Below are 27,327 nucleotides of genomic sequence, written 5' to 3' on the forward strand. Positions count from 1 at the left end.
ATCGGTCCGACCAAGACCATGCAATGTCTTTCTTCAACAAGTCAGTAAGAGGATATACATTAAAGCAAGGTTTAAAGACAGGGCATTCTTTGGGAATGAGCAAGTCCTAGAGTAAGCCATAAAATTCAGAAAGCATTTTTATTCCCATAATAAAAGAAAGAACATAATACTAATGGCTCAATAAAAAATTTAAATTGTATTACTACTTGCTTTCTTATCAAGCCAAACAACTATATATTGATGTATGAAATCAAAAATGTAATGCTAAAGTAGATAATGGACAAACATATAACTACGAGTAGAAAATTTTAAAAAAATAATATAACAAATAGTAAAGAAAAATTTATTCACCTCATTGAAAGTTTTATTGAGGGAGTAGATCATTATAGTGTAATGTTCCTACATAATCAATAAAAAAAAAGTTCCTACATCAAAACAAAGACAAATGACAAAAACAAATCACATCTTTTAAATGTCTTTCAATCACATCTTATACATAAATGTCTTTCAATCTGCTATATTACATCTTTTACATTACTATTTCCACTTAAAATCTACTATAGATGTGAAAGTTTAAAAGAAATCTTCATGATCAAGAGAAAATCCTGCCATTATTGGGGCTATTCGTGGGTCAATCGACATGTCCGTATCAATTCTCAGCACGCCTCGGCCTTCTACTAACCAAAATATTTCACACAATAAGTTATATTTGATTAATATGCAATATCCGGACAAACCAAGAAAAATAATAATAAATAATTGTTTTATTTATTTAAAAAAGAAAGAGCTGCTACCTTATAGTTGCTAAATGACCAACTTGGTATCTGTTGCAGCATTGTCCATGATGAGTCATCATAACCAAGCATTTTTCTCTGTAATTACTATAATTAAAGTTATTAAGTCATACATTTATCAAAAGAGTCTAAAATGTTAATTTTGTCATGGATTATTGAATTAATGGTATCAAAACATTGTAAACTACCTTAACTCTATTTAAGGAGCTTGCCAGATTCCCTAGATACTGATTTCACTAAATCGGTCCAGTACCAGTACTTGCCGTTCCTTGTTGTTATGATAATTACGATCGATAGTTAGAACCAATATCCGATTTAATGAAAAATTTCTTAATTATGCAGAATTAATTAGAATAAATTTTGTACCTGAAGTTGCTGGTATGATGGTGTCATCTGTTGCATAGAGAATCGAGATGGGCTGTCCATTGGATTCCGAGCCGCCAAGGTGTTGAATAAGCTCCAAATCAAGTATGCATTGTTAACTGTAGTTTAGTGAAAATCTAGTTATTCGTGTTATGTAACATACTAACTATAGATATGCATGCTTCGAAGCCTTTGAAGGTTTCAGCTTATCTATTTGGGTTTTGGAGTCGCCACCATTCAATTAAAGTGTAAATGGATATCTTTCAAAATATGTTTTCTTTGGCTTGTAGTGACTCTCATATCCTAAAGGATAGGGGGTTATGTCTTCCTAGAGATTCTAAGTAAGGAAGGTGTTAGGCACCTTTTCCCTCACATCCTCAATGGTTGCCATGGATTGACCATAAATTAAACATTTAAATTTTTTTTTATGGTTTTGAAAATAAAGGGAACTTTCTGGATATAAAGTAGAGAATTTTAAGAAAAGTTGCCTATAGTTTAATTTTAGAAAATGGACAAATTAAGATAATGACCAAGTTAAAAAGAAAAGGTGGCTTGTTGGAAATTTTTTGTGAGCCTAGGATTTTGGTGGGAATCCATATGGATTCCACCATTTTAGAATAAAAGGCTCTTTTGGAGACTTATGTGCTCACTTGGGAATAAATTTTTTTTAGTTTAACCTTTAGGAGGTGCATTAATTGAACACCGTCATTAAAAAGTCTACATACCTTATGCATGATTTTGTGTCCTCCATAGGACTGTTTTTTGTTGGTTTCGAGGGTTAGGTCAAGATCTAGAGTAATCACCACCTTTTACTCTTAACCCTTTTGAAAAATAGGATGTGGTATGTGCAAATGTATATGCATGGGATGAACTTATCAAGAGAAGATTACCTCCAATAAGGGTTTACTCTCTAGCTCTATTGCCATCAAGAAAGGCATAAAAGAATAAATGTATTCTAGAATTTAAATTTCATGGGATTAAATAAAATAAAACATCATCTATACCATGAAATTTAAGTTACATGGAAAGTCAATGGAATTAAAGACAAAGTAACCTAGAAATTTAAATTTGCATAGAAGTAAAGAATGTAAGAACAAACTGCTCTAATGCTCTCAAAGACCATATTTAGGGCTTATTGGAGGAGATCACCTCAAAGAGAGATTGCTTTCTACCCTCAAGCCTCTAGACTAGAAATAAAAAGATCAACATTATTAAACTAGAAATCATGTAAATAAGGGAAAATTTCTTGAAAGATACAGAAAAGGTAGTGAGAGTAGGGGGAATTAGAAGGGAGTTTGAGCTAGAACTTCTACCCACCTTGGTCTCCTTTTTCTTCTTCTTTCTTCTTAGGGGATAGCTTCTTGAGAGAATAAGTGGCTATTTGGACAGAATTTTGAAAAGGGTTAGGAGCTTTGAGAAGGAATTTTGAGAGAATAGGTCTCTTATTTATAGGATTTTGAGAGACCCAAGAGAATAAATTTGTCTTAAATCTTTAAGTTCTCAATATTTTCACTAATACCTCAATGAGAGAACTAAATTACCTCTCCTCTCTTTGGCTTTGATAATCTTTCATTCACCTACGAGTTTCACCAATCAAGATGATCAAGGGATATATTAATAAAAACCCAATAGTTTCTAGAAAATTCTAAATGAGAGATAGAAGTGTCCTAAGACCTTAGATTTGACTCAAATTCTAAAGACCTAGGTTAGATGGCATGTAAAATGGAGGGGTGTTTTTGGCCATTCCTGACAATTTGCCAGGCTAGCTCTCTAACGACTTGAGGATAGATTGGTCATTAGGCACAAGTTTTAGGGACTTCTCTAGAGTGGACGAAATGGTCATGGCCTCTTGAACATGATCAATCTATATTGAATGCCATGAATTTTTATAGTGAATGCCATGAAATTTATTTGAACATTGAAGGAGGTTAGAAGAGTATGGAGGTGAATTGCTCATAATGGTTCTCAACAAATTGGGGTTAGAAGAATAATTCACCTTAGGTGGCAACCAAGAAGGAAATTAGGTCAAGTTTAAGAGACAAGGGAGATTACTAAAAGAACCTAGGTGAGGTAGAATTATGAGGTTTAAGGTATGGGTACTTAGGGAATCAAGATGAGATTAAAAGAGGGAAAATCTCAATGAGGTCATTTCTTAATTGAATTGAATGTATGCTAGGTAAGGCCAAAAAGAACTTAGCTTTGCTTTTCTTGAGGAAAAGACAATGCAAGTTGTACTTGCACACATCAACAAGACAAGTCAACATAAAAATTGGCTTGGCCATATGCAGCAAACGGCCAAATAAAGCTATGCTTAGCCATTTAGCTCATATGGCCTAGCAAAACTTGTTTTATGAAGATCCTAATTGATCATCTCTTATTGATCTAAGTGGGTTCTACTTTTTTATCGAAATTGTCTCGATTTGATTCTTTATGCTAGGTTCAAACGAGTTCTTGGTTTTGTTCGATCAAATTGAGGTGTCTATACTAATAATATTCTTCGTAAGCTTATTTTTGTGCTCCATGGCTAAGTAGAAAACTTGGTCATGAATGGGATGAGGAACCTAATTATAAAGAAAAGGAATCTAAAATAACATTGAAAGATAAACAAGAAAGGAATTCGTATTACCAAGGCCATCTTTACTATTTCCTATGTCATAGGAACAGTAAGCAATTTTGAATTTTGATATGTTTGGGGTCAATTTGGTTTATTTCAGTTGGCGATTAGTATAACACAGGAATCCTTGCGTATTGAAATATTTTAGGGAAATAATTATTTAATTTAGAGGTACTTATGGAGTTTCATCAAGATAATTCATGGATTGGAGAAACACAACCCCTTTCATTATATTGATTGAAAAAAATATTGATTTTCTTTGAGTAATTTCGTACTTATAAATTTAGTAGAAAGTGTTGACAAGGTCATTGCTAAGATCAAAGGTTCCATGGTAAGGACTATATTGTCTTCAATGATTTCCCATCCCAAATGAATATTTGTTCAAGATAGATTGGTTTTGGAACTCAACATAACGGCTAATGTAGAACAAGAGGTTTCAATTTGAGGCAACTATTCCAATGGTCATACAAGAAAATAAATCTGTTTGCGAGGGTAAGGGGTATCCCCTACCTATGTACTTTAACAAATTAGCTTTGTAATTGGAATGGAAAAATATGATATTGTACCCTTAAGTGTAAAGGGACATTAATTTTGGCCTAGATCACGAGGATTTCATCATTGAAAAATGAATCCTAATCCATGTCTTGCCTTAAAGTTACGATTTTGAAAAGTCTAGGATTTTCTTGTAATGGGCCCATTTTTATTGAAAAAGAGTCCCAAATACATTTAACCTTAAAATCATTTTATGTGGTGGGTGCAAAGTGTGTATGGTTTAAGGAAAATATGATTTTTGAAAAGGACTCCAATCCCTATCCTTTCAACAGAGTTGAAGCCCAATTGATTAGGTGTAGGAGAGGGTATTCATAACATATTAAGGTTTTTCTAAACAAAAATTAAAGAAGGAGGGGGGCATAGACCAGACAAATAGAAGAGGCAAAGGGGAGTAATTGGACCACTCTTTTCCTTGACCCTACCTTTTTCTTGTCTTTCTTCTCTTCTTAAAGTCTTCTTGTTAGTCATCAAAGTAAGGCTTCTTGATCTTGAATTTAAGTGTAAAGACTTACGGTTGAGGGTTGAGAGGGTTTTAGTGTAGGGATTTGAGATTTGATATGGTTAGTTTAGGGATTTGGGATTGAGAAAGAGAAAGAGAATTGATGAGATTTGAGGCTTGAGAGAAGGAGTCCAAGCATGAGATTAGTGTGGAAAGAGGGTGGGTTTTTATAAAGTTTTGAGATATCTTTTAGGGTCAAAAATGTCCCAAAATAAGGTTTAAAGGAAAATGGCATGAGGTTGGGGGATTTGAGGTTAATGGTCGGTAAAAATGGTGTATGGATCTCTTTTTGACCCATTTCAATTGGTATGATCCAAATGGCTTGGGTATTGCAACCCATAACTCAGGTGAGTTTAGGTCAAGTTAAGAATAGGGTAGGGTAGTTGATTGAAAGAATGGATAAGGTAATGTGGTTAGGTGATTTTATTTTGGCAGGGTGAAGGAGAGATTGATAAGTGACAAATTCGTAGGGTGATTTGTTAGGAAGTGTTGCTTTTTGGAGGATTTAGGTGAGTTGATTAAGGGAATATGGTGTGGTGTAGTATAAGGGTGACTTTTGAGACATTTTTATGTTTATAGAAAATGATGGTATTAGGTGATGATATGTAGTATGGTTGATGCATGGTTTGGGTAATGATGACACTGCTTTTGATAGGGCTAAAGTGGTGATGACATCCTTTTGTGGATCTTGACCTTGCAACATGATTCTTTGAAACTTTAACACTCAAGTAATTTTCTTTTCAATTACAGACAATATTGTATACTTTTTTACATAAAGCTTATAATTAATTTAAATATTAAAATTCGTTTTTCTAAAACCATTTGAGAAAAATGATGCAAAACGATAAAATTTGGGTTTCTAAGCTTATTCACATAAGGTCGGACGAGCAAACCCGAGAAATGTTGAACTATCATTATTTATATGGGGCTCTAGGTGGGTCGATCGAGGGTAAAAAGTAGCTCAACCGAGCTTGTTGGGTTGACCAATTTTGTTGGGTCGATTGAACCTGAAAGTTGCATCACTTTCCAGTTCTTCATGGGACGAATGGTCGATCAACCGAGATGGGAGGTTGGTCGACTGAAGTTTCATTGATTGGTCAATGGAACTTTCGTTAGTCGACCAAGTAGAAAGGATTTTGTTATCTTCCTCAACGTTCTTGCCCCAAATTCGTCTAACTCTTCAAAAATCAATTTCAAAACAATATTCAAAAAAAAAAAAACACATCGAGCCACCAATTCTAAACATGAATTTTGAAAAAAATAATTTTTCCCTAATCTAAAACAAAAATATGGGATTTTGAATTGAAAATTGATATTCATTGAAAACTATGACCATCACGAAGATCTAAAAGTGCCCTACCTTAGATCCAAGCTATAAAGTCCACAAAGAATGTAAGAGATCGAGTTGAATCAAATGTTTCACTCCCGAAAGTAATGAAAGGCTCTACTTCTTCGATTATCCTCAAAGTTTGCGACTAGTCGATCGATTTTCTATTTTACGTTGAAACCTAATGGAACCTCTAAGTAGATAAAAATCGAAGTAGAAGGTAGAGGTGGCTAGGTTTTTCTCTAGGATTTATTTTTCGAGAAGAAAATATAAACCTATAAATTTTATCTAATTTTAGTATTTATAGTAACCTATGGATGTAAGAGCCATTTTCAAATTTGTTTTTCCTTTAATTTGAAAATGCCATCTCCCAAGTTTCAACTTAATGAACTTATAGTATATTTTGGGTCTTTTTCAATACCAATGCATGTTAAATTTCTAGTTCATTACAAGTCCATAGGTAAGTTAGCTTAGGTTTTAAATGAATGGGCTTTTCTAGGTTGGGTATAGAAGTTGGCTATGGTTAAGATTAGAAAATGGTTAAAGTATTGGAATGGATAAGGATTGGGAACTTGGCTATGGAATTAGTTTTGGAATTGAATTGGAAAAGTTTTGGGAGTGATGGAGGGGTAGTTTAGAAATTGATGCAATGATTATGCTTGGAAGCAAATGAGAAATTAAAAATAAAAAACCAGTCCACAGGCCAATTAAAAACCTTGGATCATTTTATTAAAACAAAAGGTGGAATTTTGAAAAGTTGGGCCCTTAGGCCTTGTTGCTCATATTTTTCTTCTTCTTTTTTTAGCAAGTTATGAATTCCATGTACTTTATGCTCATGCAGTTTATGCCCTTACTAAAGAATAATATACAATATTGGATCTTGTTGAAATGCAACATCCAATTTAAATTCTTGCTAATGATTAACAGGTAATTTAAGCTCTTACTAATGAGCAATATGCAGTTTAGGCTATTCTTAAGGTGTAATACATAGTTTAGACTCTTGCTGAGGAGAATTATATAGTTTTGTCTCTTATTGAGGATAAATATGGAATTTAAACTCTTGCTAAGGAGTAACATGCAGTTTAAGTTTTACTAAGGAGAAACATGCAATTTAGGCTCTTAATAAGGACCATCATGTAGTTTAGGCTATTACTAAAGAGTAATACAAAGTTTAAGTTCTTACTAAGGAACAACATGCTAAGAGAGTGTTCCTACAAAAGTAGTTTTGATAATTATTGGCCTCAAGTAATTCAATATTTTTTCAAAGAAAAAATTGAATTTTTCATCACATGCCTAAAATACTAGTAGGAAGGCATTTTTTAGTAATTTGACAATTTCTTTTTTAATTTAATAATTTTTTTAATGAAAATTATCCCTTTAGTATGAGACAAATGAACAGATCAAGAACTCAACATTGTTGAATACTGACAGGGGTGTGCTTGACAAATAGAGAGTAGTTTTCCTCTGTTCTTTCTACGTTCTTTTAGAGTCATCTTTGCCATCAGATATTGACAAGAGGATTGAAAAGGATTGGATGGTGTTTAATCATGCTATAAAGTGTTGTGTGATGATTGGTGATTGATGGTAAGCTTTAGAATTTACTCGAGATATAGAGGGATTGTAGACACTTAATAAGTGTGTAAATTTCCAAACTTTCACCAAGTCTTAATCTGCAATTTTTGCGAATCAACATCTTTCTAGTTTTTTATCATGCCTATGGTTTTTCATCATTCCATGATTTGATTCTTTTACCAACATTTCGGAATTGTTAATTCCATATTTTGTCAACTACAAGACATATGTTGAGTGTCGGATCGATTTACCATTGAAGACTAATGAAGACTCCGGTAAAACTTCTCAACTGCACGTGGCTCGACAAAAAACCTCTATTGTGTGTACAAGAAGCCCAAAAGGTAATGAGACCACTCAAGACCGTTTTCCCACATTTAGATGAATGATAGGTCGACCCATAATTATTAGGGAAAATCGTTTTTTAACCCATTCCATCATCGGACTTTTCGGGATCCAAATGGCCAGAGAGGGGACATTAAAGATTTGACCACCCTAAACCCATTTTATATCCTTGGTACTTTATATGTGTTATTATATAGGTAATACCTAGCACACCTTCGAACCATTTCAGCACCAACCTTCTCGATAGCTCGATTTGACCCAAAAAGGTAAAAAGGCTTTTTCGAGAACCGAAAAGGGCTACAGAGGGGACATTAACGATTTAACCATCCTAATACCATTTTCTGACCTTGTTGCTTTTTAGGTGATATTATATAGATAATATCTAGTACACCTTCGAACCGTTTCTGCACCGACTTTCCCGAAAGCCCAATTTGACCCAAGAAGGTAAAAAGGGTATTTTGGTCATTTCACTCATTATTCTTAGATCTTATCCTTTCTTTCAGTGTGGGGATGTTCTACATAGTAATCTCTATCACTTCGCCGTACGGCATGCAAAACGGACTTACCGTTTGGAAGTTATGGCCAAAACACCCCTCCAATGGCATTTCTGTAATTTTCACGGTGGTATTATTCATTAGGCACGGTGGCACCAGCAGCAACTGCCATTTGAGCACGGTAGAACACTGTTGGAGCACGGTTCCACTGAAAGAGCCGTTGGAACTTCAAAAATGACTTTAAAAAGGCATTTTTGGCTCATTTCTCTCATGGTTCTAGCCCTAGAGAAAGCTCACACTTCATATCTACATCCTCATGCTCTCTTAAGCTTGAATAGGCTACATACTTAATTGAACAACCTTAATCCAAGCCTATTCAATGGTGAACCTCTTCATCTGACCATACCCTTGCTTGTAGACATATTTGGTGAACCCAAAAGGAAGCTTGAAGCATCTCTTTGAAGCAAGGAGTACAACAAGATGAAGATGTCACTTTCAAGGACATGAAAGAACACAATGCTACATCGTGGTAGATCGATCCATTGAGTCGAGTCCTTGTGAGTATGATTTGTTGTTGTTAGATTTGTTTTTCTTTCTTCAACCAAAAAGAAGTTTCTTGGTTTCATCCTAAAACCAAGCTCTTGAGAAGAGTTGAGGACTCTACTCAAGAGAATAAGATTCTAAGTTTTCCAAAGAACAAAACTTAGTGTTTGGATGAGGTGGTACCTTATTTGAACAAATCGGTTTGAGGATTCTACCGATAGAAAAATCCCATTTCGAGATAAAGTCATGTTCTTGATCTTAAGGTTTAGAATTTATCCTAGGCTTAAAAAATTTTGTGTAAGGTTTCGAGGTGAACCATAAACCTCCATTTTGATAGTGGAACTCAAGACCCGAGAGTAGGGTACTTGGTAGTAGATGTAAGCAAGTTGTCGAACCACTATAAATCATGTGTTTCCTTTACGATTATGCTCTAAGCGTTAATTTATATGAATGCAACTACTTGTTCATCAAATGCTTGATAAAATGCTTATCTTGTGATGTATGATGTATGATGTAGGCTTTAGCTCATAAGATATGATTTTTGTTCATTTTAAGTTGTATACATTTTAGTATAATCGAGAAACTTGAAACTTCGTGGGTGATTTGTAAACTTAAATTTTAATTAACCTATTCACCCCCCCTCTAGGTTTAAACACGATACAAAGCCCGTAATTTCAATTGGTATCAGAACGGGTTGCTCTTGAAAGGTCTAACAACCTTGAGTTGATCCTATTGGCTTTGAATCATGTCTAAGTCCGAGAAATGGAACTCCTCTCGACCTCCCATGTTTGATGGTTTTAAATAACAACCTTGAGTTGATCCTATTGGCTTTGAATCATGTCTAAGTCCGAGAAATGGAACTCCTCTCGACCTCCCATGTTTGATGGTTTTAAATATGCCTTCTGAAAAAATAAAATGATGATATACATCAACTCCCTAAGTAGGGATGTATGGAACATGATTGAGGAAGGTTGGGAACCTCCTATGGACACCATAGAAGTTAATGGTATCTCTACTACTGTTCCAAGACCATCAAAGAATTAGTCTGAACAAGACAAATTTGACAGTAGTAATAACTTTAAAGCACTTAATTCTATAACTAGTGCTATTTCCGATGATGAGTATCAAAGGATATGCACGTGTTTATCGGCCAAACAAGCTTGGAAAATCTTAGAGGCCGCACACGAAGGAACTAGTATAATTAAAAAGTCCAAACTCCAACTCCTCCGAACTAAATTTGAAAACATTAAGATGGAGGAAAGTGAGACTGTCCAGGAATTCTATGCACGGTTAAGTGACATATGCAATTCCATGTTTTATGTGGGAGAGTCTGTCCCACAGGGTAGGATATGTGCCAAAATTCTTAGATCCCTACCCAAGAGGTTCGTCTCTAAAGTTACCTCAATCGAGGAATACCGAGATGTGGAAACCATGACTATTGAGGAACTCATGGGTTTACTCACAACCTTTGAACTCCATCTTGAAGGTCCTCCCTCTAAAGGGAAGACATCGATCCTCAAGACCTCTTCATCCAAGGATCCATCTAAACGGTTTTCTCATCATTCTATCGAATCCTCCTCCTAAGACAATAGTAAAGTCGTGTATGAGGAAGATGACGAGAGTGACCTTGAAGAAGAGGACTTGGCCTTGCTTGCCTCAAAATTTAATAAATTTTTCAAGAGGAAAGGATCCCATAGCACTAGTAGAAAGAGTCATCCGGTGGATAGACGACCAACAATAGGAAAATCTTCGTCTAAATCCAAGGAAGATACCGAGTGCTTCAACTGTGGTGGAAAAGGGCATTATTCCACTGTTTGTCCCTCCAAACCAAAATCTAAAGGTACACAAAGACCTAAGTCTAAGGGAAAAACCATGGCTGCAAAAGCCACGTGGGATGATGACTCAGATGAGTCAGAAAATGAGGAACAAAAATCATCAGATTCTGAAGACTATAAAACTCTTCGAATCCTTATGGCCTCCACCACAGTCTCCATCCCAGATGAGAATGAAATTGAAGAGGGACTGGATTCTAGAAATCAGAATCACCCTCAAGATGCCTCTTCCTTTGATGAGGAAAGAGAAGATGAGGATGACGATGAACTCGAACTTCAATCAGCATTTGATCAACTGTTCATCAGTCATGTAAAACTGACCAAGAAACACGGTCAAGAAAAACTCCAAAAAGAATAGTGGCAGATTAAATATGATCATGTCTGTGAGGAAAAATGCTCCCTAGGACTTCAATTAGAAGAATTAAGATTCAACTCGCAACAGCCTTGGAAAGACAGTTTAGCATGCTCTCTATGTCTGAGACAACCTCGAATGAGAAGGATGAGAAGCTCAAAAATCTTCAACATGTCAATAATCTTATTTCCATGGCCAACTCCACAATAGCCCGTCAAAACTTAGAATTAGCAAATCTTCGTGATGACAACAAAGTTCTTAAATTTGACATCAGTGAACTGTAAAATCAAAAGACTAGACTTGAGTATAACTACACTCACGGAAGCTTGGAGTTACAAAAACTTTTAGGAGTTCAAAAATCCTATGGGGACAAAGAAGGCCTGGGCTATGATAGGTATACTTCTACATCACCTCCATCTCCCACTGTGTTTGTTCATGGAGAGTCATCAAACATTAAGAAAAACTCCAAGAAAGTTATCACATGCAACTTCTGTGGTGGAATGGGTCACATGAAATTTGAATGCATCGAGTTCAAGACCATCTACCAAACAACCTCACAGACCCCTATTGGCAAATCATTATCGGTTGAAAAGAAGAAACATGATAAAGGAATGTCTCCTCTGCAAAACCAAGTTGAAAATGTTAAGAAAGAAAAGTTTCCAAAGTGGAAGGGAGTAAAGAATCCATCACCTCCCAAACAAAATAACAATATTGGGGAACTCTTCAAATAGATTGCTCGCCTGAACCTAAAAGCTAAAGAACTTCCTGAATCAAGTAGAGGCAATCAAGGTGGAAGAAGGTATCCAAAGAAAAATTCACCTTCGAGATCACCCAAGAAGAGTAGGTCCCCTAAGAAGAACTCACCTATTCAGGAGAAAACTGAGTCGAAGAGAAAAATTCCTTCCCCTCCTAAATGTAATCCTCAACCCCCCCAAGATGACCTTACAATGGAAAGTCAAAAATGCGGATAACAAGTGCCTTGTAATTCACACAACCCTCAAGGCTGGAAATCTTTCGCGATGGTACCTTGATAGTAGTTGTTCCCGACACATGACAGGTGACCGAAGTCAATTTAGCCACTTGGTTGATTTTGACGGAGGGTCAGTCACCTTTGGTGATGGTAGCACAACTAGGATTATTGGGCGAGGAACTGGCAGTAGTCTTGGATTGCCCATGGTGGAAAATGTGTTGTGCGTTGATGGTTTGAAACATAATCTTCTTAGCATATCCCAAATATGCGACAAAGACCACCGGGTGAGTTTCAATCGTGAAGTCTGCGAGATCTCTACCCCTAATGGTAAAATTATTATGAGAGGCCTTCGCACTTCTGATAACTGTTATGTTATCGAAAACACAAGAGAAAGCACCGTCTCCTGTGTGAGCAACGTGGCTCAAGTTGATGAATCCAGTTATGGGATCAACAACTCGGTCAACTTACCTCAAAAGGCTTAGTTAGAGGATTACCTAAGTTGGGTAAACAAGCAAGAGATGTCTGTGGGGAGTGTTAAATTGGTAAACAAATTCGAAGAACTCACAAAAAGACAACGACTCTTGCAACCTCAAAACCCCTAGTTCTTTTACACATGGACCTTGTAGGCCCCACTAAAGTACGAAGTCTAGGTGGTAAGAGACATTTCTTGGTGATAGTAGATGATTACTCGAGATTCACCTGGGTTACTTTCTTAAGAGAAAAATCAGATACTTTTGATGAATTCAAAAAGATTATTAAGCGTATCCAAACAGAAAAAGAATCTGTCATAGGTAGAATTAGAAGTGATCATGGTGGAGAGTTTGAGGATAGTCGGTTTACACAATTCTATGATGGAAATGGAATCCGACATGAATTCTCAGCTCCTAAAACCCCTCAGCAAAATGGAGTTGCTGAGAGGAAAAATCGCGTTCTTCAGGAAATGACCACAATTATGTTGCATAGTAAAAATCTTCCCAAAAGTCTGTGGGCTGAAGCTGTAATTATTGCCTGCCACATTATTAATCGAGTGTATCTTCGAGCAGGCTTAAATAAAATAGCTTACGAACTGTGGAACGGCAAAACTCCCAGTGTCAAGCACTTCAGAGTCTTTGACAGTAAATGTTATATCTTAAAAGACCGTGAACACTTGGGAAAGTTTGATTCAAAGAGCGACCAAGCAATCTTTCTGGGATATTCTTCAAATAGTCGTGCTTTTCGAGTCTTTAATCAAAGGACCTCCTCCATCCAAGAATCCATAAATGTGGTAATCGATGATCAACCCATCAAAGACAATGGTCCTTTTGATCTAGAGGTTGAGGACGAGGGTGTATTCCCAACTCCATCCACACCTCCCTCAATATCTCAGGTTCCGGAAACATTACCTGTAATCAAGGATCATCCCGCCAGTCAAATCCTTGGAGATCCTAAAATAGGTGTTAAGACCCGGAGACAACTTGACATGTTGAACAGTCATCTCTGCTTCACATCCAAGATGGAGCCAAAAAATGTTGATGAAACCCTCACTAATGAATATTGGTTTCATGCCATGCAGGAGGAACTTCTTCAGTTTACTAGAAATCAAGTGTGGTACTTAGTACCAAGGCCAACTAACAAGAATGTTATCGGAACCAAATGGATATACAAGAATAAATCTAATGAACTTGGCAATGTTGTCCGAAACAAAGCTCGTCTAGTGGCTCAAGGATATTCTCAGATTGAGGGTGTTGATTTTGATGAAATATTTGCCTCTGTTGCTAGACTAGAGTCGATTCGGATTTTGATGTCCATAGCGTGCTCCATGAAATTTAAACTATTTCAGATGGATGTCAAGAGTGCGTTTCTGAACGGCATTTTAAATGAGGAAGTATATGTTGAACAACCCAAGGGTTTCATTGAACCTAAGCATCCTCACAAAGTTTTCAGACTAAAGAAGGCACTCTACTGCCTTAAACAAGCCCCTTGAGCTTGGTATGAACGGTTGACTCAATTCTTGATCAACCATAACTATACTAGGGGTAGTGTTGATCAAACACTATTTGTTCAAAAGGTCAAGGGTCACATCCTTATTGCCCAGATCTATGTGGACGACATCGTGTTCGGATCTACAAATGAAGAGATGGCTCACAAGTTTGCCCATTTGATGCAATCTGAATTTGAAATGAGTATGGTGGGTGAGCTCAATTTCTTCTTGGGGTTGCAGGTCAAACAGCTCAAGGATGTTTGTGTCACAGACTAAGTATGCACGAGAATTGGTAGATCACTTTGGTCTTGAGTCTGGATGAATTCACCACACCCCTATGAGCATTACACTTAAACTTTCTAAAGATCTATCTGGTAAATGTGTGGATCAGCACCTCTACAGGAGTATGATTGGCAGTCTCCTCTACTTAACAGCCAGTCGACCGGACATTTCCTATTCTGTTGGAGCCTGTGCCCATTTTCAAGCCGATCCTAAGGAATCACATCTCACGGCTGTCAAACGGATCATTCGCTATATAGCTGGCACCTCCGAGTATGGTCTCTGGTACCCTTTTGATTCATCCTCTATTATAGCTGGGTACTCTAATGCCGATTGGGCCGGAAATGTTGATGATTGAAAATCCACTAGTGGTGGTTGTTTTTATGTTGGTAACTGTCTCGTTGCTTGGCAAAGCAAGAAACAGAATTCCATTTCTCTATCCACCGCTGAGGCTGAGTACATTGCTGCCGGAAGCTGTTGTGCACAACTTCTGTGGATGAAGCAAATGCTTTCGGACTATGAGTTACCTCAAGATATAATGAGCTTGTTTTGTGACAACACTAGTGCTATCAATATTTCTCGGAACCCTGTCCAACACTCTCGGACTAATCATATCGACATTCGTCATCACTTCATACGTGAATTTGTTGAAGATCACGTTATATCTCTCGAATATGTTCCAACCGAGCGTCAACTTGCTGATATTCTCACAAAACCTTTTGGATTCGATGCGGTTTGAACACCTTCGAAATTCCATTGGGGTGTGCTCCCTGTGAGCCCCTGATTCAAGATTTTGGCAGAGTGCTTGATAGCACTCCCAAAAATTCAAATTTTGAATTTTCACCCACTATGGGCACTTTTGAGTCCTATGACTCATTTTTGAGGCTTACTAGTTACATCCGAGGTTTTTGACCTCTCCTTGTCGCCCACATACTTTTTGGTAGTGTCGGTCAGACAAAGGCACCGTCGCTTGAATCTTCACAAAATTATGAAAATTGGTATATTTGGGTTCCTAGACCCATCATAAGTTGGTTCTTCCACCTTTGTCGTCTTCCTTGAAAATTATCTTGCAAATTCTTTATCTTTCAAATTTTTGACCGAATCTCATCGTGCGACATTTTTGTAAAAATTCTCTAGCCTTAACGAACGAGAGTTGGGGGACGTACAATACTTTTTTCTCTAAGTAAACACCTTGGGAAATTAAAAAAAAATTACAAAATTTGGGCAATTTTTTTTCACCTCGGCAGGACAGTGCCCATGCATGGCGGCTCACGGTGGCACCGTGCTACAGTGACGGTGGCACCAACAACACTCTATAAAGTGCCTCTTTTGCTGTTTTTTCTTCATTTTTTCTTGCTCAACTTCCTCTCCACTCCTCCTTCTTAGCTACTCTCTTTAGGTATCATCTTTCTCTCTCTCTCTATCCATTTTCATCATTTCCCTCTTCTCCATCATCATATTCACATCTTTTGGTTATGTTTCGTGCGCAATGGATCGATTCTTTACATATCATTTTTTTGTGCACACACATATGCATGTTTTGACACGACTCTATCTAGTTATATATGTTTTTTTTTTGTGTGTCATTTATCATGCCATGCCCATGCTTCAGAATCATACTATCTTTGGCATTTCTATATGTGCTTCCGCCATGCATCTTGCTCTGATAGTCATATTAATTGCATGCATGTGTATTTTTCCCCTGTGCTTATTGGTATATATTTTGTATCGGCATTGGGTTGATTATGCCCTTTGTCAAATACTGACAAAAAGGGAGAAAATATTATTTCCACCCGTGTGTACTGTCTCAATTGACTTTTATAGGTAAAACATTCAGGGGGAGCAGTACCAAAGGGGGCGCGAAGCAGTTAGAATCTTACGTTTTTATTTTTAAACACTTTTGTAAGATTTTAATCGGGTGTAAGTCGTGTTGGTGAATCTGGGAATGTTTCCCAGTCTTTTTGGTCTACTTTAAGTTTTGTCTCATAATTGACAAAGGGGGAGATTGTTAATTCCACATTTTGTCAATTACAAGACATATGTTGAGTGTCAGATCGATTTACCATTGAAGACTAATGAAGACTCTGGTAAAGCTTCTCAACCGCACGTGGCTCGACAAAAAACCTTCATTGTGTGTACAAAAAGCCCAAAAGGTAATGAGACAACCCAAGACCATTTTCCAACATTTAGATGAATGATAGGTCGACCCATAACTATTAGGGAAACTCGTTCTTTGACCCATTCCATCATCGGACTTTTCGGGATCTAAATGGCTAGAGAGGGGACATTAAAGATTTGACCACCCTAAACCCATTTTCTATCCTTGGTGTTTTATATGTGTCATTATATAGGTAATAACTAGCACACCTTCGAACCGTTTCAGCACCAACCTTCCCGATAGCTCGATTTGACTCAAAAAGTTAAAAAGGCATTTTTGAGAATCGAAAAGGGCTACAGAGGGGACATTAACGATTTAACCATCCTAATCCCATTTTATGACCTTGGTACTTTTTAGGTGTTATTATATAGATATCTAGTGCACCTTCGAACCGTTTCTGCACCGACTTTCTTGAAAGTCAAATTTGACCCAAAAAGGTATTGGGGATGTTCTACATAGTAATATCTATCACCTCCCCGAACGGCATGCAAAACGGACTTACCGTTTGGAAGTTATGGTCAAAATACCCCTCCAATGGCATTTCTGTAATTTTCACGGTGGCACTGTTCATTAAGCATGGTGGCACTGGCAGCAACTGCCATTTGAGTACTGTTCCACCGAAAGAGCCGTTGGAACTTTGAAAATGACTTTAAAAAGGCATTTTTGGCTCATTTCTCTCATGGTTCTAGCCCTAGAGAAAGCTCACACTTCATATCTACATCCTCATGCTCTCTCTAAGCTTGAATAGACTACATAATAAGTTGAACAACCTTAATCTCAGCCTATTCAATGGTGAACCTCTTCATCTAACCACACCTTGCTTACCTTGCTTGTACACACATTGGTGAACCCAAAAGGAAGCTTGAAGCATCTCTTTGAAGCAAAGAGTACAAGAAGATGAAGATGTCACTCTCAAGGACATTAAAGAACACAACGCTACATCGTGGTAGATCGATCTATTGAGTCGAGTCCTTGTGAGTATGATTTGTTGTTGTTAGATTTCTTTTTCTTTCTTCAACCAAAAAGAAGTTTCTTGGTTTCATCCTAAAATCAAGCTCTTGAGAAGAGTTGAGGACTTTACTCAAGAGAATAAGTTTCTAAGTTTTCCAAAGAACAAAACTTAGTGTTTGGATGAGGTGGTACCTCATTTGAACAAATCGATTTGAGGATTCTACTGATAGAAAAATCCCATTTCGAGAGAAAGTCATTTTCTCGATCTTAAAGTTTAGAATTTGTCCTAGGCTTAAAAAATTCTGTGTAAGGTTTCGAGGTGAACCATAAACCTCCATTTTGATAGTGGAACCCAAGACCCGAGAGTAGGGTACTTGGTAGTGGATGTAGGTAAGTTGCCGAACCACTATAAATCGTGTGTTTCCTTTACAATTATGCTCTAAGCGTTAATTTATATGAATGCAACTACTTGCTCATCAAATGCTTAATAAAATGCTTATCTTGTGATGTATGATGTATGATGTAGGCCTTAACTCATAAGATATGATTCTTGTTCATCTCTAAGTTGTATATATTTTAGTATAATCAAGAAACTTGAAACTTCGTGGGTGATTTGCAGACTTAAATTTTAATTAACCTATTCACCCCCTCTCTAGGTTTAGACATGGTACAAAGCCCGTAATTTCAGTCTTAATCCGCAATTTTTGCGAATCAACATCCTTCTAGTTTTTTATCGTGCCTATGGTTTTTCATCATTCCATGATTTGATTATTTTACTCACAGCACCTTTGCAAGTTTTCATTATGCCCTTTTAAATCATAATACATTTCTTGTAAATTTCTCACGAATAGTCATTCCACCATGGTTGACGAGAATTTATAATAAAAAAAAAATTTCAAATCATTTTTTATTAAAGAATGCTTAATTTTAGGGCGAAACATGGATATGGTTTAGGTTCATGCATAAATGGTATAGGCTCAAAATATAGAATCTAATATGATAAAATTGGTTGAACTTGTGGTTTGCCATTTATTCTATTTTTTGTCAAAAGAAAGTACATCTCCCTTCTTGCACGAGCTAGAAAGAACTTGTTGAACGACTGAGAGCATCGAGTGGGAGGATGGATATTGTAGAAGTCATTGCCCAAGCACCATATTTGAGATGATTTAACATCTTTGAATTCCTTGATTTTGTGGCATGGAGCTATTTTGAAATCTTGGATTTAATGAAATTCGATGATAAATGTTTTTAACCATACTTCGACAAGTCGGACTTGCATTGTCTCTAGAAATCTTTTTTTTTTTTAAGGAGAAGAATAATAGAACTTTGACGTTTCAAAGTCGTAAGCCTATTTTGGGTGGTTCAAGGCTCTCAATTTAGAGTTGCCCCTGTGCGTTTGTTTAGCCTCCCTATTTTTGTTTCAGGATTGTTCAAGGCTCTGAATTGAAGCTGTCACTGTGCACTTGTTATTCTTCTCTTTCTATTTAGAGATTGTTCAAGGCTCTCAATTGGAGCACCATTTTATGATAAATTATGATTCATTTTCCTTTCTCATCGACTCTTTTCGAAATGATTTTTCTTTTCTTTTTTACTTTTTAAAAACGACCCTAGTGTGGAGTTGCATACCCCGGTTCTACGTTATTGAAGGATGATGAATGCTCGAATGGGTTGACTAGAGCTAAATATATTAAGATAGTAAAAGGAAGGACTCCCTTGATTTTGAGATTTGATTTTTCAAGAATAACATATTTTGACGACTTATGATATTTATCGACTCAAGATAAGATAGTTTGTAGGCTCGAACCTTTGAATATGATAAATCCTTTGTGGTTAGACTAGAATTTCTCTTAGAATCTTCTTGTAGACAGAACATTTTTTTCTCGTATTCTATTATGTTCTATATTTTTTCATGATCCTCTTGGGTGTGCTTTCCAAGAACGCCTCAAATTTTCTTTTTTAGATTTTCCCTTGAATTGGTGCAAATATTTTTCCATTCTCATCTCAGGTCAAGGCTTGGAAGAAATCATGTTGACATAAGCTTCTTTTTCAATTTGTGACATTCACTTGAAAATTGGACTTTAACGATGATCGAAAATGGAGTTGGTATTTTTAGAAGAAAGGCTTTCTATCGATGAATGAGATTTTTGATTGCCCTGGACTGAAAAATATTGGAATTTCCCTAGTTATGGCATGAAATTTTCTTTTATTGTTTTTATTTTTCACAATTTATACCAATGTGAACCAAAAGTATTCAAAAGATATTGGAAGAGGATAAGAGGAAATCTTTAAGATTTTTGGGTTATCTATATTCCTTCGATCGAACTGAGCCTAGCTTTTCAATATTTTATATGACACCCATGTCATTTATTGACTCCAATATTCTTTGTGGTCATCAAGCTCATATTTGCAGGATGTTTAAAAAACAAAAAATTGAATTTTTTAATTGTTGTAAACTTTTGATTTATTTTTCAAATTTTAATCATTTTTATTTTTAATTTTATTCTTGTAGTGGACCTTATAAATTAACTTCCTTCCCGAGGATGAAGACCTGATAAATATTCCCAGGAAGGGATGCAACTTTTTATTTTTGAAGTTGTATTTTTTTTATAATTTTTTATGGTGGACCTTCAAATTAATACATTTATTGAGGACGAAGGTTCAATAAATATTCATTGGAAAGAATGTAAGTTTCTTTTTTAAGATTTTTTAGTTTTGTTGAATGTTGATTTTTGTAGGTGGACCATCTGGCTTCTTTTGCGTAAATCATCATGCTAATGTTTCCAAGCTTGCAAAATCAAAGATCAAATCAATTCAGAGCCTATCCTCTGCCCGGTCTTCCAGTTGGACTAATGGTGAGGAATTGGTAGTTGTGTGACCCCCAAGATAAGTGTAGAATGAGTGCTCCACTGTCAAGACAAATGTGGTGTTTATCTCTTGGCCATGGATTTGTGACTTAACTTGAGAGACAAACTCTCGCCATCTTTAGGCATACTTCATTACACTTTCTTGTGGCATTTTGGTTATTATTTCCATGTTGTTTCTATTTAGCCCAATGTTTGTATTGAACTTGTAATTGGTTAGATGTTCGGATTTTTTGTTTTCAGTTTTCTCTGAGTTTGTTTCAGAGTAAGCTTTGATGTTAGTATGAGGTTTCACCATCTTTATTTATTGGTAGATTTTCTTTGAGTTCTAGTTTACATTTCAGTTATTTTGTAGTATTAAGATATTTATATGTTAGACTTGTGAAACTTTTGCTACAATACTATTATTTATCACCATACTTCTTTATTTATGTTATTATCATTGTGGGAGTGTTGTTTTAGTGCCTTGAGTTCTGATATGTAATCAAGGAGATTCGTGTTAAAATTTGGGGGGGCCACATAGAGATTATGTTTTACCTCACCCTTGCTTTCGTAGGTTTCGGCCCCCAAGAATTTGGGGTGTGAATTGTCTTATTGTATACTTGCTTTCTTATCAAATCGAGGAACTCTTGATATACAAATACAAAGTATAAAGTAAACAAATAATAACAAGTACAAATAAAATAAAATTAAAGATAAAAAAGATTAAAAGAGAGTATATATTCACCTCATTTGGTGGCATTTCTAAATATTATACTGAGGGTGTAGATCATTATAGTAAATTGTTCCTACATATCAAAAGCCAACATGAAGTAAGAAAACATAAATCACGTCACATAATTTAATAGCATGAAAATAAAATGTATATATTTGTTAATCCATCAAGGTAGAAATTACCAAACAAGTTCAATAAGATGTATCCTTAGAAACTTGTCATTTTAGGAAATCATGTTTTACCTTTTGTCAAGAATACTTAGTTCACTCTAATTCTATTTTAGTGTAAAGAATACTGTTTCTTTTTCTAGGTCAATCTATTAAAGAATTTATCACCAAAAAAAATCTCCCAAAGTAATATATGTCTATGAGAGTGTGTGTGGTAATATTTAGGTAGTTAGAACAATTACAAATTTGCTTAAATTAACCAAGTTATAAACACCTTTGTAAAGGGAAGTGATTGGAGGAACAAGAATTGTACAACTAACCCCCAATTAATTTGTAGGATAAGGCTTTAATAATGATAATTATAAAGTTAATATGGTAATTAATATGATCTAATGGAGTTATTTTTTCTCTCTAAAAGGATACTTATGGAGTTGATCTAGTCATATTATCTATTCTTTCCTTCTTCCATTATTAGTTATCTAGGTAAAAAGGTAACAAAGATAGAACAAAAAAATAAATATCAAAACCCTCATTGAATTTGATGATTCCACTATGAACCTGAAAATAAATGCATAAAATATATCAAGTTACAAATATATTTTATTGATATGGACACTTCGAAGATCCAACCTCCATACATCTAGCCTCTTGGATGGGGCAAAATCTCCTAAAGGATTTCACCCAAATACTAGTAATTTCTTCTCTCTTCTCAACCTAAATCCCTAAACCTTATAGCCTACTTCCTAAATATAACATTACAAAGTAAATCAATCACATCCTTAATCAAATCTATGAAAATCATAATCAAATGTAGCTGTCTAAGCATATTATAATATATATTGCTTAGCGAAAGAAATATATTGATTAATCTTATAATTACTCCAAGTTTTATTTAAGTTACTAAGAAGTGACTATAAAAAGTTCTTCAGAAAAAAGTCCGATAATTTTGAAAATTTTAAGAGATGGATTTTCAACAAATTGATATTTCTTGCTGAAAAGATTGATGTTCACCATTTAACACAACCATTATTTTAGTGTTGTTGGATCCAAGTTCTCAAAGAAAGAACGGTTGGAAAGCACAAATAACTATCAAACAACGGGAGCATTAAAAGAAATTCGATGAACCCATTCCTCAATCAAATCTTTAAGATTCGCAATGAAAAACAATCGGATGATCATATTATAATACGTATTGATAAATCTTAGTTTTATTTAAGTTAATAAATAGGGACTATTTCTTGAGAAAGAATGAAATTCAAAAAGTCAAAAGAAGGATTACGAATCAATTTCTTTATGAAAGGATTGATCAATGTTTACCATTCAGCATGACAATTATTTTAGTGTTTTTTGATCTAAGTTCTCAAAGAAAGAACAGTTGGAAACACAAATAACTATCTCAAGAAATCGAAGAAACAAAATAGCGAATCAAAACGGCATAGAAGCCTACAATTTACATAGAAAAGCATTCTAAATAACATACATCAATAATATTTTCCAAAATTACCATGTATAAAATTAATTTCAAGTGGTACAGTAATAGAAGGAGCGAACAGAATATTAACCTTAACAAATCTACCTTATTGAAAGGAATATCGAAAGAAAAGAGAGAAAATTGAAGATCGCCTGAAGAACTATAAAATCAAGAACCATAGCTTCATCAGTTATAAACATGGAAGTCCCAAGTAAAATCATAAATGTGAGACTAGTTTGAGGCCTCGAACTCCTCCCCAAGACCTCAAGCACAATCTCCAAACAAAATCCCCAAATGCAAGACCTAGGGTTAGCATTTGGGCTTTTTAATATTTTACCTCCTCGAAATCATAAATGAGCGTTTCTTGTTTCATCTCTGGAAAATTAGGGTTTTACTTTCTTTGACATGCAAAAAGACATAAATACCCTTACAAGTAACAGTTTAACTTAGTAGTTCTAACCTTCTTCTCTCTTAGTCTTTAACAAATTTGTCAAATTTCCAGCTTTCCTCCTATTATACATCACTTTGGCCGCACAATTCTAAACAACTTTGTGTTTGGAAATTAGAACCATTTTGGACCATCGGAGCTCCATGAGCAATGGTTGAAGCAATTTTAGTACTTTGAAGGACCCAAATATGAGAAACTAAAGGCATAGACCATAATTTTGAAGGCCAAAATGATAGATGAAAAGGGGACTTAAGTGTTAAAATTTGTTTTATAGCGAATTGAATTCGTTATAAATAAAAAAGCGAGGGAAGATTATTTCCTTTTTAACTTTCTTTTCCCTTCAATTGTAAGGGCCCCACTTTATTCTTCTATAAATAGAGGGGGGCCACCTTGGTTCAAGGATCGAAGTTTGAGAATTCTATAGGGAAACTCAATAAATTTTTCTTTAGAACTTTAATTGAATAAGGAATCAAGAATTTTCTACAACTTTTCTTCGTCTAAGTGATTTGAGTACAAATCTAATTTGGTGAACCATTTTTTTAGTTTATTTATCTAAATAAAGTTTTTTTGGGAGGCATAATTCAAATTCCTTGTAGATCAAGTTAAGGTGATTAGATCCAAAGTGGATTTAACCACATCATCACTTGTCAGACCAAATCCCTGATCTGTTCTCCTTGTGGTGAGAACAAGATAAAATACTCAAGTTTCATCGTCTCCCTCTATGGTATCCCTAGATGTTCCGAAATCAAATTGTTGCGTCGTACCAGTCTCGAATAGAATAGATCCAAAAGAAGAGGAAGAAAATGGTGCTTTCCTTGATTGTGGATTTTGTATTGAATGTATGCAAATTCAGTGTTGTTGGACTTCCTTTTGCTTGCCTTTACTGTTTGAACTTAGGAGCACTTTGTTCTTTTGCAATAACATAAAATTCCAATTTTACCCTTTTGAGGGTATATTTTTTTAGGGTAGCATATGGACCATGGTTCTCATTCCACAACGTGAAAAAAGCCTATATTTGACAACCCAAGGCCATTGCATTTCATAAAATTTGACGGATCAATGCGTCAAAATTTTCATTGTCAAATTCTTTTTTACGGACTGAAACTGTTAAATTCATGGAGGTTGTAAGAAATTTTATGGCTCTAAGCTGTCCAATTGGGGATCATAAAAATTTGCAACGACCATAGGCCATCAAATTTCACTTTCTAAAATTTATGGGCTTTAGCCCATCGAATTTTCTTGTCAAAATTTTCAATTTTCACATAGTGTTCACATGGGTTTGGACAACTTTTGAGAGTTTAAACTCTCTAGGGTGCACTTTACAAGTTGTTTCTACGAATTTTGTTGGGCTGTTTGCCAAGGTTTTTCAATTGTTTTTTGGGTTTCAATTCATTGCTCTTAGCTTTCTTTTACTACTGATTGTTCAAAAAATGTTGGGTTTCATGCTTTGCTTTGAGCTTCACTCGGTAGGTAAGCATCACGGAAAATTTATGTTATATCTCATTTTGGATCCATATTTCTAAACCACTTTGTGTCTAGAAACAAGACACTATTTTGGACAATCAAAGCACCTTGAGAAATAGTTGAAGGATGTTGTGTACTTGTTTGGTGCAGATATTCAGTAAATAAAAATAAGAAAAAAAGAATAAGCCTTGGTAAGCAAGGATCGATCCACAGAGACAAAATTGATCCATAGTTTCTGACTTAAAAAGATGAAGATTTATAAGTAACTAAGAAAACTGAACTAACTTTAAATTAACAAAAATAAATAGGAATTGAAACACAATGTAAAGAATTAGATCGGTCAAATCAACCAAAAACAATATATGTCATAAATTTATTTTTCTTTTTATTAACTTGATCCAATCAACAATCCAATGTTGTTGGATCGGAAGATGAAATCTATTAAACCCAAATATTAAGTCTAAATTCTATGATTAGATTTAATAAGATGAAATCAAAAGATTACATATAAAATCCCTGACAAGGCATAGTTTAACTTGAACTTATCTAAGATAAAATTATCAAAATTATGAAGACAAATAGTAGATTTGATGATCATTACTTAACAAATTGATCTCACAATTAAACAATGAAGCATAGATAAAAACAAATTTAAATGGTTAAGATAATCTTGCTCAGGCTTCATCGACCCTTCTAAGGGAGATCTAGCTATAGATCATTCCAACTATAATAAAATAAAATATTAGAGTAAGGAGAAAAGAGATTGAGAAGAGAATGATGCGTCTTTTATTAATTTTGGCCTGAAACTGGCATAAAACTATTTCTGTTTACAAAGCTTAAAATAGAAAAAAACCTAATAACATAAAAATTGGAAACTAGAAGAAAGGAGGAAAACAAAGAAGATTATCTATGACTTTTGTCCGGTCTCTTATTTATAGAAGCAAGACTAGTGTTTCATAAATTTGGAACACTTTTGTGTTTTACAAGGAGACTAAACTCTACTTTGTTACATCACAAATCATGTCACCATAAAGTTGCACAAATCTTGAGGTAACTCTTGTCGACATTACCGCAGCATGGCTCTTGTTGGTCCAATGGGTTTGGTTTTTGGTCCGTGATCTTATCTTGGGTCCTAGAATATAATATACTTTTCCAATTAACTTATTTTATTCTTTTGGATCTCGTGACTTTGACCTATCACAAATAAATAACCAAATTTAGGCCAAAAAATAATAAATGGATGTCTAATTTAATACTGGTAAAGGACTTTATCTATGATGCTCCAACTTACTCACGTTTTTACCATTGACGACTTTCACTCTGCTAAAACATTGTATTTGACCTCATTGGGCTCTTTTTTGCACTTTTAGTTTTAATATTACTTTGGTCATTTTTGACTTTTTCTATTTTTTCTTTGTCAACTTCTTTTCACAAATCCCCATTTTTTTCAATATAAAATAGGTAGTCGTTTTTCAAGGTATCCAATCTAATCCTATGGATCCTGTTTCAGTCATACTAACTCCAGTTTTGTTTTTCTTCTAACTAGCCAACCAAAGGACAATGAAGTCAAAGGTCATTAGACTTGGTTTTCCCTAACACTCTAAACAGAGATGAGGGTCAACTCTTGTTTAGTGCAGTCTAAATTTTTAAGGGATTTAATCTAAACTGACGTGAATTTTTTTCGAAGTAATTTTTTTCTATGATTTTCTAGCGAGTGAAATCGCCTCAACCCTTCTTCACTAAATAGTGGATAGGGGTCTGATTTATTAATGGGGGACTTTTGAAAAATAGGAGTCGCCACCTAGTTTAGGTCTAGGAACCATAAATAACTCCAAATGGATATGGGTCGATCCACGGATCAAATAAATGGGTAAGGGGTCAGGTTACGGGTTTCGGAAGGTGTTAGGCACCGAACCCGCCCGATCAAGATGATCGGTCTCTACTACAATCCAAAATCACCCTATGGTCAACATACAGAGACTACGGTCAAGGTCACAGTCCAATCATCATCATCATCATCAATTTATGTTGGGCTTTCCAACCAAATCCTATGGCTAAAAAATTATCCCAATCATCACATGGTTCTTTCTTGAATTCCACAAAATGTAGAAGGGTTTGAAAAAGCCTTAATTGACTCCATGACCTGTGATCAATTAAGAAACTCCACCTGCAAATATTCCTTAAACTGTCCTAAATAGAAAATCATGAGAATATTCTGAATCGGAAGATTACAAATAGAAACCTGTCAAATTGGGACTTAATATTTTCAAATTAAGAATGTAAAATTTCCTAAATTAGGATTCAAGAGATATATGCTAAACCCCTAAATTAAAAATTTAGAAAGATACATTTTCTAAAATAGAACATTCCAAAAAATGTAAATTTCCAAATTTGAACCTTCTAAATATGATAACGTAAAATCTTTCAAATTGGGAAAATTTTGAAATATGAAACTTCTAAATTAGAAATCTGTGAATGTACATTCTCCTAAAATAGAAAAAAGTCATGCAATCTCATGTTAGAAAGTTTCCGAATACAAATCTTCCAATGATTCACCAATAATTTTCTAAAAGAAGAGTTATAAAAAATGAAGTCCCAA

At 35.1% G+C, this 27,327-nt stretch overlaps 1 long non-coding RNA gene across 2 annotated transcripts; it reads right to left on the reverse strand.

Moving 5' to 3' along the window:
• Positions 1 to 359: 359 nt before the first annotated feature.
• Positions 360 to 23,157, reverse strand: LOC147391177 (uncharacterized). Of its 2 annotated transcripts, none has more exons than XR_015182885.1 (5): positions 22,922 to 23,157; positions 1,161 to 21,251; positions 983 to 1,062; positions 795 to 872; positions 360 to 674 (listed from the first exon to the last, which is right to left on the reverse strand). It is a non-coding gene; the product is annotated as an uncharacterized LOC147391177 (long non-coding RNA). The 2 variants fall into 2 exon arrangements; XR_015182884.1 differs by having other exon boundaries at positions 795 to 881.
• Positions 23,158 to 27,327: the final 4,170 nt, after the last annotated feature.

Source organism: Akebia trifoliata, chromosome 11, assembly GCF_017979445.1.
Source record: "Akebia trifoliata isolate Shusen 1 chromosome 11, ASM1797944v1, whole genome shotgun sequence".
Lineage (NCBI taxonomy): Eukaryota > Viridiplantae > Streptophyta > Magnoliopsida > Ranunculales > Lardizabalaceae > Akebia > Akebia trifoliata.